Source organism: Manis pentadactyla, chromosome 15 (genome assembly GCF_030020395.1).
Source record: "Manis pentadactyla isolate mManPen7 chromosome 15, mManPen7.hap1, whole genome shotgun sequence".
In the NCBI taxonomy this organism is placed as follows: domain Eukaryota; kingdom Metazoa; phylum Chordata; class Mammalia; order Pholidota; family Manidae; genus Manis; species Manis pentadactyla.
In genome coordinates, this window is record NC_080033.1 from 31,003,489 (window position 1) to 31,019,606 (window position 16,118).

General features: G+C 37.1%; 1 protein-coding gene across 1 annotated transcript in view; it reads right to left on the reverse strand.

Moving 5' to 3' along the window:
- LOC130680971 (uncharacterized) overlaps positions 1 to 16,118 on the reverse strand; it is a 469,230-nt gene that overhangs the window by 319,316 nt on the left and 133,796 nt on the right. The gene's annotated exons all lie outside the window — the stretch shown is intronic.

Consider the following 16,118-nt stretch of genomic DNA (forward strand, 5'->3'; position numbering starts at 1 on the left):
ATCCAGCTACCTTTCTTTGATTTTTTAATAGTGCATTAAAAAATTTATTCCACCTTATAAAATAAAACACTTCTGGTCTTGAATTCAAACATCATGGATGTTGACAGAATGTTACTTTATACTAACTTTATATTCTTCACAGGGTTGCCTTGTTTGTTTTGCTTCCCAATAAAATGCTGGAATCTTGCAGGCTGAGATTGTATTTTACTCACTCTTTTACCTGCTTAGTTTAGCACGGTGCTCCCATGGAGATGTAGCTCAAACGGAATTGTGAAATGAATGGATAATAATGAATGAATGAAAGTATGAATTTGAAGAAGATGAAATAAAAAGTACATAATGGGAGGCTCATTTTTTAAATAATTCCATCTTTATATTCAAGGAGATTCTAGTAGAAAAGTTGGCAAGTTTACTAGTTCACTAAATGCAACATTTTAAATATAAAACATTCCTTTTATTTTTAAAATAAAAAAAACTAATTTTTTTTCCTTTCTTGGAAAACTTATGCCTTTACGTAGAATAAGGTGGGATGAACACAGGCTATTTAGAATTCAGGGATGTAAGTTGGAAAATTAATCTGAATTAGCCATTTAAACAATCAAACGCTCTCCATGGACACTACTGCAACATCCTGAATCTCTTATTAATGTTCCTTAGTTAAACCGTAAAATTGCTGTTGCGGGAAGACATGCTTTAGCAATGTGTGTGCTTTATATCATCTATGCTCATGTTAATTTATGGCAATTCTGATAATAGTATTGATCATTTTTTCAAAGAAGATGAGCTGCGTTTATTTCTTTACATTTGAAAGGTGAATGTGAGATAACAATTGTCCCCTTTTAAAACTGGTTCTGTGTTAAATTATATCAAAGAGATAAAAACTGAATACTTACTTGGTAATAGGTATATAATACTGACATAATTAAAACAATGTAACCCTTTTCTATAAACAACCATAAAGAATATGTTTTTGAAACTAGTGAATAAATACTTGAGAAAAAAATTGGAGGAAAATAAAGTTTTAAATACTTTTGCTTTATTATTCTTGACTATAAAAAATCGGCCAATATAATTTGCTTAGATTGAAGTGGGGATATTACATTCAAAAATAAAACAAGATCAAAAGTATTTTTATCTCTTACATAAAATATGAGTGCAAAATTTGTTTTAAAATTATGAAGTAAATTTACAGTTTTGCTTTATGGCTTTTATTGTCTCATTAATTTTTGTCCTGACAATTTTAAAGCAAACATAAAAGATTTAAAAACAAAATATTTGTATTGTAAAATGTCAGGTTTCCCTCTCCACACCCAGACACACTGTTGTCTAAATTTCTTTTTATTATTGAGCTTCATAACTCCTGTACATGAACAATGAAAATAACATATATTTGCACTAAGGCAATGTGCCAAGTATAGAGAGTTGCATGTATCTTAGTGCTATGGTAAATCTTAGACAGTTTTATATAAACAGACTGAATTTTCCTGGGCATCTGAAAGTTTGAAGCATGTACCATATGAAATATCATTTGAGTAGCCAAAATAAGAAAAGGGTGAAACAGTAGCAGCTTCTAATTCTACTTAGAATTCAAAAATAACTATATTAGACAAAATATTAGGAAAATAAAGGTAGTAACCCTAATGTTTAAGTCCGCAAATATTTTTATTTCTTGTTGACATGATGAAATATGATGTGTCCAAATAATTTCATATGGCTTTTTCTTTCTATTTTCTATAATAAGAAAAATGTCTTTAAAAATAAAATAACTAATCAAATTATTAATATATGAGAAACATACTGTAGCATTATTTATTTTCCATAAAAACTGTCATTATCAATTTGAAACTATGTTTTAACCAACAAAGTATAACAAGAAATCGTAATTTACAATTAAGTCCTTTGAAATTAACTGTTCAAGTGCTATCCAAACAGGTAAGTGTATTTGACCAACAATTTCCTATTGACAACTGCTGATTTTAGTTTAGTAGTCTCAGAATATACCAAAATGTAAGTATCACATTTTAAAATTAATTATTATACTTTAGAAGATTTGATAATATACATGGCCCAGGTTTGTTTCTTGATAATTGATGTAACTTCTCAATTTCTTTCATGTACTTTTTTATTCAAAATATTAGCATGTAATCCTTTCCTTACGTAGTTACGATAAAACAATTTTTGTTAAATAGTTATAAGCTCATCTCATCAGATGATTTGGAATTGACTAAAAATAACAATGCTAAACACATTCCTGTAAAATCTAATAACATATCATTTACAACAACTAAACTTACTTTCTATCAACATGCTATTTTAGAAGTCAGATGTATGTCATGAATGGCTTCTCTCAAAATTATTATATGTATGTGTGTGAGCAGTAAGGCAGGGGATTTCTACAAAGTGCTATTGACTTAATCTACAAAAATGAATAACTCGCATAAATTTATTCTATATTCATTTACGGTAATATATATGAATTTTCTAATTTAATGATTATTAATCTGAGATTCATGGATGAATTTCTGATGATCTATAAATCCCTGAATGTTGAGAAAAATTGTATATTGAGACAACACATAAACATATGTATTTTAAGCCATTTTGTGAGATTTTCAAAAGAAAGCAAAAATTAATTAACTTATAAAAGACTATTGATTTAAAGGGTTCAGATAAATTAACTCAAATTAAGAATACCTTTTTCCTCTAAATGAGAAGTTGCTATTAAAATTTTCCTCAGAGATATAGTTGAAATTTAGATATGTTCACACCAAAATTCCTGTAAGAAACCACCAATTTGTGGAATTTGACTCACTTTTTTTATCTCACATCCTAGATTTATAAAACTAAAATATTACCAACACTCTAGATTAAAAGTTTATCACTGTTGATTTTTATATGTCGAAACAATCTGAATTTGGGAGCTTTCTGTATCAATCCATTAACTCAGAGCACATTTAAATACAAGAAAATACTGAATAATAATCATGCATGTTATATAGGTATTAATGCAGTTAATTTGGTAAATACACGAACGTATTTAATAAAACACGCACAACCAACACAGAAACAACAAACTTCACTCTTGCACCAGAGAAAGTAACAAAAAAGGAGTACACTCACAGACAGAAAACTTGCTGCTGCTGTCTTTCCCTGGGAACCATTTAAACCACTAGATTTAAAATCTATAGCTTTTTTCACTAGTTAAGAAAACAAACAAAAACATGTATCAGAATATACAATTTTAAAATGAAATTCAAGTTAACAAATTTTGTTAGCATGGAATTATGCAACTTAAGAAAACTGCTTTCTTCTTGTTTGTTATGCCTGGGAAGATTGGAGACTGACGAAGATTAGGCTTGGGGTGGATTAATGATTGTGCATTGAGCATTGACTCCCCTATACAGAATTTTATTGTTGGTAACAACCATTTGATCAATAAATATGAGAGACGCCCTCACACACACACACAAAAAAAAGTACACACTTCCAATGGTAAAATAAATAAGTAACCGGGATGTAATATATAGCATAAGGAATATAGTCAAGATATTGTAACAGCTTGGTATGGTGATAGCTGGTACCTAGAATTGTCATGTATATAAATGTTGAATCACTATGTTGTACACCTGAAACTAATGTAATGTAATACTGTGTGTCAACTACCCTTCAATAAAAAATAACTATCTACAAAAAATAAAAATAAAAAAAAATAAACTGATGGTTAAAAAATGCAGATTTAGGTAAAAATTACTCTTACAGAAGTTTGAGAATGACAAAGGAGAGGAATATCATGGACACCCAAAAACTTAGGTTATACATTTGCACCATAATTTTGTTCTTATCGTTAATTAACAGTTAACATGGTAGATATTTCTGCATTCTTCTTCTAAGTGGAGAAATATTGAAGTCCTAATAATGTGGCCTGAGAACAATGTTACAAATTTCTAGTATGAATAGCAACAGCAACAAAAAAGTAAAAATAGATGTCAGAAAGTAAAAAAAAAAAAACAAAAAAAACCCTGCTTTCTTAAGCCTGATATAAGGTACCCAGAAGAAAACAAATGAAAATGCAATATAATATAAGTAATAAAGCACCAAACAGTAAAGAAGGATTTTAAGTGTTCTTAAAGGGAGATCCTGGGCGCGCGCGCGCGTGTGTGTGTGTGCGCGTGTGTGTATGTGTGTGTGTAGATATTTTAAATACTATCCAAGTTTTTTATATAAGAGCAAAACATTAACCTTTTATCATAAACAACTTGAATTTATCAAATTTTAATGGAATTAAGGGAGACAAATAAAAATACCGAGACGTGGTAAAAATGGATGATGTCAGTACATACTGTATAAAAATATTTATGAAAGTGAATTACATTTTGCATTTTGAAGCAATGCAATTCACTTTAGGGTTCATCTATAGTATCTTGCAACTGTATTTGGAATTATGATTTCAAAACTCAATATATTTTATTGTGCACTAAATTAAAACAGATATGACTGGATTTGCCTAGATCATGTAAATTCCACGAAATAACTTAAAACATTTAAAAACCTTTTAAAAATTATTTTAGATCAAAGAAAAGTATTATTTCTTTTTAAGTATAAATTATTTGATTAACTACAGTCATTACAGAATTTTTAAGAGAAACAGTAGTTCAAAGGAGTACTTTAAATTTTTGATGACACCAAGTGAAATAAAGAAAATCTATTTAATTAAAAACTCACTCCTTAAGAAAGGTTATGGAATCTAATATAATGAGAATAAAGTGTTTCTTTAGTAAGCCAATATGAACAAGAATGGTAATTAATTCTTGTATATATATGTGTGTGTGTGTATATTCTTGCATGCATGTGTATTTTTATATATACATTATGTATAAAACTTTCTCAATTATAACTTAAAATCTTTTTCATATTGCTTTTTATGAAATTTATAGGAAGAAATGAGTCTGAAACAGTAGGCAATTAGGCTTTGTTCATGCTAGGAGTTTGAAAAAGACAAACTGGATTTTGTTAGGTAACTTAAAATGATAATTTAACTGACATAATTTAGGCACTTTGGCCAATTTGTTCAAATTATGAGTATTTTATTGGGTTTGAAAACATTTCAACGTGATTTTTTTTCCTTTTAATAACTTCAAAAGTAGAAAGGTAGAGACAGGGCCTGATGGTTTGTTGGAATATGCAGTTATGAGCCCCCTATACACACATACTACAAGAGGAAAGTGATCACTGGAGTAAGATTTCAGAGACGTTATTCTTAGCAATTATTAATTGTGTGATTTTGGACAAGAATCTGCCTTTTTACCTCAGTCTCTCCTCTTGAGATAAGGAACTAGGACAAGATGACTTTGCAGTCTCTTCACAGTCCTGAGATTCTTTATCAGTCACCCTTTATTTACAGTTAAAGAATGGCCACATCTCTCTGAAGTTATGCTTTTTGTTTTAATTCTCTTCCACACCCACACCCCCATGGTAAGCTAACGTATAGTTCTACTGGAGTATTCAAGTGCTCTAAATTTAATTTTCCACTTGTGAATTTTCCTACTGTCTTAAAATTCTTTTTAACAAAAATTTTCATTTTGCATTTTGCAGTATAATTCTGGATTCTCCCAAGCTAAACATGAATTATAAGAATTCTGCCTTTACTTCTCTCTGCACTCTAAGATTCAACGTTAAATATTATAAATAGGTCAGAAGATTTCACGGGAGTTTTAACATATCTGGAATTTTTAAAGAATAAAGAAAAATCAATGAAAAGATCTAAACCAAGGAGAAAATTAAAGAAGAAAAGTCTAGAGGATCACTTTGTGTTACTAGGAATAAAGGATGTGTTTATAACCAATGTGTTACAAGGAATAAAACTACAACACTGAAAACTACAAATGAGCTGTGTGTTTGTGTGTGTGTAAACTGAATTATTGCGGGGGGTGGCGTAGTCAGGGGTAATACCTAGCTAATAAAGTGTCAACGCAGACCAAGAGGCTTTAAATAGTTTCCTGGTCCTAATAGAAACTATCCTTATTTTTGTTTTTCTTAAGCATCTGTTTGTCAATTTCAATTGAAGATAAAAGATCTATATTTTCAGCATAGAAAGTGTATTAATTGCAATACAGATGCAGAAGAGAGAAGGCCAGGAAAATAGCCATTTTAGGAGATAAGAAAGAGTGAATAGAAAATAATATAAATTCACAAAACCTTTAAAATATGTGAACTAGTAAACAGACATTTTAGGTGTTTATGTTATTTCAGTAGGAGGAACCCCTACTGTATATCTCTTTATGAAAAATTGGAAGGACACATATTCCAAGTACCAATTGCAAGACCCTGTTCTACATTATGTATCAGTGAAACTTTCAATTTCAAGTATCTGTCATAAAAATATAAATTTATGTATTATACAACGTATGCATTAAATATCAACATCTACCAAGCAATGAGAACTTCTAGTAACCATACTTAGTTTACAACATTAAACTGACCTTTTAATCAGGTGTATTTCAGTATTACGCCTGTGAACTTAATTTTATCCTAGAGATAAGTGAAAATATGCTATGGTTTCTCATATAGATAAAGAAAATGTTAAAAGACTGTATGTCGTTAGTATCAGTTACTTCCACTGTACTGTGAGCTCCTCAAAGTCAGGAATAGTACTTTACTCATGTCGTACTTGTATGAGTTTACAACTGAAAGAATCAGGGCAGTATTTAAATTCTGGCTCACTTAACTAAAGGCATTTTGTTGGGATGATTTCCCTTATTAATCTTGAAATTAGAAGGGAGGAAGTGATAAAAGTGAATGCTCAAGAAGAAGCACTTTCATGTGTAAATTTACTTTTACATACATAAAAACTATGTGTTAATAAATTTTCAATAAATTTCATTAAGTACATGACATGTAGACATTATGAACAAAGATTGCCTAGGTTTTTTCCTGCTTTTCACATGCTAAACGTTTTTTTGTATTTATTTACTGCTGTTTTGCTTTGACACACGCTTTTTATTTTTTAGCATAATGGAAATATTTCGTAATATGGGAAAGGTCTAGCAGAAAGGAGTAGAGTAATCCAAACAATCAAATTAATTTTTATTGAATGGTGATCCCTGGATTCCAAAAAACAAAATTTGTTTTTGTAATCTTGGTTCAAGTAATTTTAAGCACATGTAGGGGATGGTCACTGTAGTATTTTCCAGATTATTCTTCTGTTATCTCCAAAATCCATTTGAATTAAAAACGCATTTAAGAAATCATTTAAAAATGATGGTCACTGAGGTTACTTAAGCAGGAATATAGAGAAACTGAGGCAGAGAGAGATAAAAGGATCTCCAGGAGTGAAAGAATATTAATATAACTGTCTGGCCAATCCAAATGGAACTACATTTGCATTATACGGGTACTAGAAGAAATAGAGAGAGAAAAAGAGATAGGAAATGTCTGTGCAGCTGAGGAGGCAAACAGTGAAACGGTGGCATCTTACTACACCGATGGACAGTGACTGCAATAGGTAAGGGAGGGTCCCGATAATATGGGTGAATGTAGTAATCACATTGTTTCTTCATGTGAAACCTTCATAAGAGTGCATATCAATAGTACCTTAACTAAAAATTTAAAAAAATTTATAGAAAAGCAAAAGGGAATGAACAAAGACACTGTTGACTATGTGGTAAATGCTTTGAACGACTACATGAAATAACAATGCCTCATGGGTGGGATTTAAGATATTTTTGTTACAACAAAAATACGAGAAAATAATAGCATATAAATGGGGAAGAGAATGATCAAAGTTTAAGAACGCTTTGTTTTTGTGAAGTAAGTTAAAGCATCACGATAACCTGAGATATTGTTGAGAATGCATGTTAAAATATCTATGATGCTGAATGGAGCTGGAGGGTATTATGCTCAGTGAAATAAGCCAGGCTGAGAACGACAAGTACCTCATGTGATTTCACTCATCTGTGGAGTATGAGAACAAAGGAAAAACTGAAGGAACAGGACAGCAGTAGTCTCACGGAACCCAAGAATGGACTATAGCAGTTACCAAAGGGCAAGGGGCTTGGGAACATGGGTGCGAAGGGAGTGAAAAGGGGGGAAAAGGGGCAATACAATAGCCTATATAATATGGCCAGGGATGGGGGGACGGGGAGGGCAGGATACCTCACAGAAGACAAGTATTGATTCTACAGCATATGACTGGGCTGAAAAACAGTGACTCTTATTGGGGTATGTGGTGGGGACTTGATGATGGGGGGTCTAGTAACCATAATGTTGCTCATGTAGTTGTACATTAATCATACCAAAATAAAAAACTGAAAAAACAAAAAATAAAAATATCTATGGTGACCTCTTAAAAAATAGATATACTGAATAGAACTTTCAAACTGAGACATGGAGAAGAGTGGAATGAGGAAAAAGAAAAAGAATATTAATCTGAAAGAAAAGAATTTTTTTCAAATAATATGACATAATAAGCACAAAATTATGTGATTAAAAATAAATCCAGTTAAGTTGGTAATGAGTACAAGAAATTAAATAAATGCATAACATAAAGAGAAAGGTTGTCAGACAAGGGAACAAAAACAAACTTCAGCTCTGTATTGTTTGCAAGGGATACAAGAAAAGTTAAAGGGCAAAGAACTACTACTTCATGCCCACAAAGACAGTTAAGAAAGTTTAGGAAAACATCAGGAACAGAAAAAATAATTGTTGATAAGGATGTGGAGAATTCAGAACCCTCATACATTTCTGGTGGGAATGTAAAATGGGAGAGCGTCTTTGGAAAACAATTTGGCAGTTACTCATAAAGTTAGATATAGCATACCATTCATTATGACCCAGAAATTCCATTACTACCTAGATTTGAAAACACTTATAGAAAAATGCGTACAGTGTGTTCATAGAAGCATTATTTATAACAGCCAAAAGTGAAAACAACCGCATCAACTGATGAATGGATACATCAGCGTGAAATATTGTTCAGTCATAAATAGGAATGAAGTATTGATACATCCTACAACATGGATAAACATTGAAAGCATTATAAGTGAAAGAAGACACAGAAGGTCACATATTGTATAATTTCTTTATATTAAATGTCTAGAAGAGATAAATACATAAGAGACAGAAAACAGATTTAATTTCTTCCCTTCTATTTTTCATCGTCTAGCGGTCGCGGACAGTAGGGGGCGGGGCTGCGCCGGGCGCCTCGTGCCCATTGGCCAGGAGGGCCGTCAGTCGATGGCGGGCAGCCATTGGGCGCAGATCGCTTAAGTCCGGCGGCTGCGTAGTAGCTGTAGGCGCCGCCGCCGCCTTATCCCCCAGGCGGTAGTGTCGCGAGCGCCGCCGGGAAAGGCAGCTTCCACCGTTCAGTCCGTACTTCGGTCCGGTCAGGAGCGGCCCGCACCGTCCAGTCCACGCAGCACATGCGGAGGATCCCGCGCCGCCCTGCTCGGCTGCGCCGTCCTCCCGGCGCGCATGCGTGGGCGGTACCGACCTCGTCCCCCAGCCTCGGATCCCCGCCTCGCCCCTCCGCCGCTCTCCCGTGGCGGCCTGAGGGCGGCGATCGGCTCGGACTTGAGCCGCTGGCCCGGCCAGACTTAGGAGAGCTCAGCCAAGAAGCGTCTCCCGCTGCGACAGACCTGTGGTGGAGGGTCGAGAGCGGGCCCTGCTTCAGGGTGAAGGCGACAGCGACGGCTCTGCGGGCTTTAAGGTACGTGGCTGCGGGGCGCGGCAGGACCCTGACGTGGCGCGGTAACCCCTGCCTCCCTTAGGCGCGGAGCTGGACGACTGGGCGCTCTTGCGAGTGGCTCGGTGTGCAGCGCGTGGCACGCGGGTTCGGGAAGCGGCCTACGCGGGTTGTGGGCTCGCGGGTTCCGGCCAGGGTCCAGGAGTTGACACACTCCGCCGGAGGAGCCGCCCGGGAAGGGAGGGAGCGGAGCAGATGCGCCCGGGGCAGACGTGCATGCGGCTGGTGAAGTTCTCCGTGGCATTTGGGGAGGAGCTCACCGGAGCCGCTGCTCTTCTGTCCGGTCGGGTGGTGAGGGTGGCTACTCTCCACCCCGCGCCTCGCTTTGGCCTGGCCCAGTGCCGCGACGCCAACCCGCTCCTGCCGCCCGGGCCCGAGACGCAGGTGGAGGGGCCGCGCCGTGCTGCGCAGAAGGGGAGGCCGGTGGGCGGTTTGCCGTATGTGGATTTTCTCGGCGGGGGCCTCGAGGGTGAGGGCGGGCGAGCTGAGGTTCAAGTGTGACCCGGGGCGGGGCGGCGGGCGAGGGGCCGCCTGGAGGCAGCGCCTTCATAATTAAAATTTTTCGTGAGGTACCTCCCGTATTTTTTATTTGGGAATCAAGTTTCTTTACTTGGTATGGGAACTGACAGTGCATTTTCTTGTATTTAGAAATTCGTATCTTACCGTCATTTCGGTTCGTTGTCTGCCACAGGGATTCTGAGAAAGGGACCGTGGGTGTAGTCAGAGTAGGGTGAGGGCCTCTGGAAAAAGACCCTTACCAAAACTCCGAATTAAACAATTCAGCAAAGTCAGAGTGACATTAATTCTCTCAAGTAAAATACCAAACTAGGAGTAGAAGCATTCTTCCGTGAAGGTTAGTTAAAACTAAAAAGCCAGGAGTAGCCTGGCCTGGAATGTTCGAACATTTCCCAGATAAGAAAGTACCTCAGCATGGCCCAAGTCTGCACTGTGTCAATTAAATGAGGCTATTCTAAAATTTACTTTAGCCTGAGAAAAGGCCTAGTTTATCTTTAACTTTGCCCAGATGCTGCTTTTGCTCCTTCAGCCCCCTAGGCAAGTAATATATAACCTGGGCGATTAATATGTCAAGTAAACCCAGTCACAAACAACATAGTAAAAGGCAGGAAGCATCCCATCTTAAAGATAAGATTGCATTTGAACATCCAGGATGTTAACAGGTAGGATTCTTTTTTTGATTCATTAAGGTGTTATTAATACACACGCTTATGAAGGTTTCACATGAAAAAAAAAATGTGGTTACTACATTCACCCATGTTATCGGGTCCCCGTCTTACCTACTGCAGTCACTGTCCATCAGTGTAGTAAGATGCCATAGACTCTCTATTTGCCAAGAAGTATGATCCTTATCTTACTCTTTTTTTTATTACTTATTTTCTTTCCTTCTTTATTTTTAATTTTGATATCGTCAATGTACAATTACTTGAACATTATGGGTACTAGACTACCCCTATTATCAAGTTCCCCCCACATACCCCATTACAGTCACTGTCCATCAGCATACTAAGAAAGTGTAGAATCATTACTTGTATATACTGCCTTTCACCAGTCCACTCCGCACTACATTATGTGTGCTAATTGTAATGCCCTATTTTCCCCCTTTTCCCTCCCTTCCCAGCCATCCTCACCAGTCCCTTTCCCTTTGGAAATTATTTGATAATGTAGGCCGGAACCACTGATGTCTGCTAAGATGATGAAGCCTGCCGTGGATGGGCAGTGCCACACTCTGGGGGTGGGCTTTGCAAGAGCAGCACTGTTGCCTGGAGATTCCATGACATCAGAGTGGTGCATGTTTCCTAGGGACAGAATGTGTATGGTGAGAGGTGCAGGTACACACTTAAGAGCCTGCTGCCCTAGCCGGGGGTGTGATTTCGGTGAGGTGGGCGCTGACCACCTTGACAGCATCAGGGAAAATGGAAACCAGATCCAAGGTACTGTGTGTTTCTTTTTATTTTTGAGTCAGTACTAAAGAGTTACATGAGCAACATTATGGTTACTAGACACACCCCATTATCAAGACCCCCCACATACCCCATTACAGTGACAGTCCATCAGCATAGTAAGATGCTGTAGAATCATTACTTGTCTCCTCTGTATATACTGCCTTTCCCCTGTCCCATCCCCGCTACATTATGTGTGCTAAACGTAACGCCCCATTTTCCCCTTCATCCCTCCATTCCCTCCCATCCTCCCCAGTCCCTTTCCCTTTGGTAAATGTTTGGCCATTCTTGGGTTCTGTGAGGATGCTGCTGTGTTGCTCCTTCAGTTTTTTCTTTGTTCTTATACTCCCCAGATGAGTGAAATCATTTGATACTTGTCTTTTTCTGCCTGACTTATTTCACTGAGTATAATACCCTGTAGCTGCAAACATGTTGTTGTAAATGATAGGATTTGTTTTCTCCTTTTGGCTGAATCATATTCCTCTGTGTATATGTAGCACTCTTCTTCATCCATTCATTTACTGATGGACATTTAGCTTGGCTATTGTGAATAGTGCTGTGATAAACATACGGGTGCATATGTCTTTGAAACTGGATCACCACATTACTTATATATATATATATTTATTTATTTATTTTTAGCTTATTTATTTATTTATTTATTTTCGTGTCGGTCTACAATTACATGAGTAAAAGTATGTTTACTAGACTCCCCCATCACCTAGTTGCCCCAAAATATCCCTTTGCAGTCATTGTCCATCAACATAGTAAGATGCTGTAGAATCACTACTTGTCTCTTCTGTGTTGTAAAGCCCTCCCCGTGCCAAACCCACATTACACATGCTAATAACAATGCCTTCTTTCTCCCCAACCCTTATCGCTACATTCCAACCCATCCACACCAGTCCGTATCCCTTTTGTAAGTATTAGTCCATTCTTGGGTTCTGTGAGACTGCTGCTGTTTTCCTCCTTCAGGTCTTTCTCTGTTCTTATACTCCCCAGATGACTGCAATCATTAGATACCTGTCTTTCTCCGCCTGCCTTATTTCACTGAGTATATTACCCTCTAGCTCCATCCTTGCTGTTGGAAATGGTACGATTCGTTTTCTCCTTATGGCTGAGTAATATTCCACTGTGTACATGTACAACATCTTCTTTGTCTATTCATCTCCTTGTAGACACTTAGCTTGGCTATTGTGAATAGTGCTGTGATAAACATACGGGGGCATAGTTCTTTTCCAAACAGGGTTGCTGCAGTCATTTTTTGAAATTATATATTTATTTACATATTGGTATCACTAGTTTTTTTCCTATTTTTACTTATTTATGTATATTTTGGTATCATTAATCTAGTATTCCACGAAGAACATTATGGTTAGTAGAGTCCCCCCATGACCAAGTTCCCCCCAGATACCCCATTGCACTCACTATCCATCAGCGTGGTAAGATGCTGTGGAATGACTACTAGTCTTCTCTGTGTTGCACACCCTTCCGTGTGTCCCACCACCGCATTATACATGCTAAAAAATGCCCCCTTTCTTTCCCCTTCCCTTATCCCTCCATTCCCACCCAACCACTCCAGTTCCTTTCCCTTTAGTTACTGTTAGTCCATTATTGGATTCTGTGAGACTGCTGCCCTTTTGCTCCTTCAGTTTTTTCTTTGTCGTTGTATTCCACAAATGAGAGAAATCTGTTATATATATATATATATATATATATATATATATATATATATATATATATATATATATGTATATGTAGGCCAGAACCACTAATCTTTGCTAAGATGATGCAGCTTCCCATGGTTGGGCAGTGCCCACCATCTGCGGGTGGACTTTGCAAGAGCAGCACTGTTCCCTGGAGATTCTATGATATCACAGTGGTCCCTCTTTCCCAGGGAGAGGGTGTGTATGGGGATTGTAGCAGGTTCCCACTTCAGAGCTTGGTGCCCTAGTCTTGGGAATGATTTCAGTGAGCTGTGTGCTGACCACCTTGACAGCATCAGGAATATAGAAACCATATCCAAGGTACTGTGTGTTTCTTTCAATTTTGGTGTCAGTACTAAACAGTTACATGAGGAACATTATGGTTACTAGACTCCCCCCATTATCAAGTCCCCACCACGTAGCCCATAAGAGTCACTGTCCTTCAGTCCAGTAACATGCTGTCGAATCACTACTGGTCTTTGTGTTATACTGCCTACTGCATACTCCCCTCCCTGCCCACATTATGTGTGCTACTCCAATGCTCAGTTTTCCCTCCTACCCTCCCTTACCACCCATCCTCCACAGTCACTTTCCTTTTGGTAACCATTACTCCATTCTTAGGTTTGGCGAGGCTGCTTCTGTCTTGTCCTTCAGTTTTGTCTTTGTTCTAAAACTCCACAGGAGAATGAAATCATTTGATGCATTTCTGTCTCTGTCTGGCTAATCTCACTGAGCATAACACACTCTAGCTTCATCCATGTTGTTGTAAATGGTAGCATGTGTTTTCTTCTTATGGCTTAATGATATTACATTGCATGTATGTACCACATCTTCTTTATCTATTAGTCTAATTATGGACACATCAGTTCTTTCCATTTCTTTGCTACACTAAGTAGTGCTGTGATAAATATAGGGCGGCATATGTCTTTTTCAAACCGGCTTGCTGCACTGTTTATTTATTTATTTATTTATTTATTTTGGTATATTTAAGCTACAAATACATGATGCAAATTATGTTTACTAGACTCCCCATCACCAAGTTCCACCCACATACTGCATGCCATCGATGTTCATCAGTGTAGTATGAAGCTTTTCAATCACTACTTGTCTTCTCTGTGTTGTACAACCATCACCATGCCACCCAACATTATACATGCTAATCATAATGCCCCCTTTCTTCCCCGCCCCCTACCTCTCCATTCCCACCCTTACAATCCAGTCCCTTTCCCTTTGGTCACTATAAGTCCATTCCTGGGTTTTGTGAGCCTGCTACTGTTTTGCTCTTTTTGTTTTTTCTCTGTTCTTATATGCCCCAGATGAGAGAAATCGTTTGATACTCATCCTTCTCTGCCTGGCTTATTTTACTGAGCATAGTACTCTCTAGCACCATCCATCTTCTTATAGCTGAATAATATTCTATTGTGTATATGTACCACATCTTGTTTATCTGTTCATCTCCTGACGGAGATTTAAGTTGTCGATTGTGAATAGTGCTATGATAAACAAAGGGTTGCCTCTTTTTCAAACTGAGTTGCTGCATTCTATTTTTTTTCTTGTTTATTTATTTGCTTATTTACTTATTTTCTATATTGTTATTTGTACATACATATATATATGTATATTTTTGGGGTCATTAATCTACTTTCACATGAAGACATTATGCTTACTAGACTCCTCCTTCACCAAGTTGCCCCCACATATCCCACTGCAGTCACTGTCCATCAAAGGAGTAAGAGGCTGTACAATCACTACTTGTCTCTGCCGGGTTGTACAGCCCTCCCAGTGCCAAACACAGATTATACATGCTAATCATGATGCCTGCTTTCTCCCACACTGTTATCCCTACATTCCAACCCATCCACTCCAGTCTGTTTCCGGGTTGTAACTACTGGTACATTCTTGGGTATTGTCAGTCTGCTACTGTTTGCTCCTTCAGTTATTTTTTGTTTTTATACTCCCCAGATAAGTGAAATCATTAGATACTTGTCTTTCTCTTCCTGGCTCGTTACACCGAGCATAATACTCTCTAGCTCCATCCATGGTTTTAGAAATGGTAGTATTTATTTCCCTCTTATGGCTGAGTTATATTGTATTGTGCATATGTACCACATCTTGTTTTTTCTATTCATCTCCTGTTGGACAGTAAACTTGGCTATTGTGAATAGTGCTGTGATAAACAAAGGGGTGCATATGTCTTTTTCAAACTTGGTTTCCTCATACTCTTTTCTTTCTTATTTATTCATTTATGTACTGATATATACACACATTTATATATATTAATCTACTATTTCATGAGGAAAATTATGTTTACTAGAATCCCCTGTCACCACATTTCCCCCACATATTCCATTGCAGTCATCATCCATCAACGTAGAAATATGCTGTAGAATCACTATGTGTCTCAGGTGTGTTGTACTGCCATCCCCGTGCCAAACACACATTATACATTCTAATCATAATTCCTGCTTCTTACCCCACTCTTACCCCTACATTCCAACCCTTCCACCCCAGCCTGTTTCCCTTTTGTACTTTTATTTAGTCAATTCTTGTGTTCTGTGATTCTGCTGATCTTTTGCCACTTCAGGTCTTTCTCTGTTCTTATACTCCCCAGAGGAGTGAAATAAGTTCATAGTTGTGTTTCTCCGCCTGGCTTACAACACTGAGTATAATACCCACTAGCTGCATACATCCTGTTGGAAATGGTAGGGTTTGTTT